This window comes from Oryctolagus cuniculus, chromosome 3, assembly GCF_051225735.1.
Source record: "Oryctolagus cuniculus isolate XC-2025 breed Fujian yellow rabbit chromosome 3, ASM5122573v1, whole genome shotgun sequence".
NCBI lineage: Eukaryota > Metazoa > Chordata > Mammalia > Lagomorpha > Leporidae > Oryctolagus > Oryctolagus cuniculus.
In genome coordinates, this window is record NC_142869.1 from 177,633,300 (window position 1) to 177,634,290 (window position 991).

Genomic DNA, 991 nt, shown 5'->3' on the forward strand with positions numbered 1-991 from the left:
AGTTGCTCCCCACATCTAGTTAGCTGTAAGTTCCTTTGCATGTTGGGCTTTTACCTTATTCAAAATATCCCATAATTTGTTACTTGTTTTCTTACTGATAGATATTTAATAATTTCCAATTTTTGCTAAGACAGATAGTAGTGCAATGGCACTCTTCTAATTTTGCATTTATTTATGAGTATTTCCATAGAATAAAGTATGCACGCTTCCCATGTTGACAGATTCCTGTCAATGTATCAGCCTCAAAACTGTACCAGTCAATGAAAGTTGTACCAGTTCACATTCCCATCAACTGCAATTTAAAGTACAATTTTACTAGACTATTTTTTTAAATATGGAACGCTTCACGAATTTGCGTGTCATCCTTGCGCAGGGGCCATGCTAATCTTCTCTGTATTGTTCCAATTTTAGTATATGTGCTGCCGAAGCGAGCACACTAGATTATTTTTACAAACTGTAATTTATCATATTTTCCTTTTCAGTTTCAAAATCCAATTAATGAAAACTGGACTCAAAGGTACACATCTATTTGCATTACTGATATCTAATGAGAGTACTATTTTCATATGTTTATTGGCCAATAGATTTTTTTAACTGAGAAATCATTTTTGTACTTTATAAAGTTTTACACTCTTATCTTTCTCTGTCTTATGAGTTATTGGATTCCATAAATAAATATCACCTTTTACTGCTATTTATATGTATATGTATACACATAGCACTGAATACATATATTTATTTATATATGTATTTCGATATGTTTTCTGAGTTTAACTATGAATATAATGAAATTAAACATACAAGATATACACGTTTATATGGTCAAATTAATTTTTTTCTTTAAAGTTTTAAAATTTTATATCTCACTTAAGGAGGACTTAGTGCAGTGGTCATCTTTATCCTGTGGGCTATTATCCATCTCCTACTCACGTGGTGTCCTACTTCCATGAAGCAACTGGCCCTGACACTATTTGTTCTCACTGATACAGTG

The 991-nt window shown here is 31.7% G+C and overlaps 1 non-coding gene across 1 annotated transcript; it reads right to left on the bottom strand.

Annotated features, from left to right (window-relative positions):
* Positions 1–328: 328 nt before the first annotated feature.
* On the bottom strand, positions 329–435 carry LOC127491861 (U6 spliceosomal RNA). The gene has a single exon (XR_007920794.3). It is a non-coding gene; the product is annotated as a U6 spliceosomal RNA (small nuclear RNA).
* Positions 436–991: the final 556 nt, after the last annotated feature.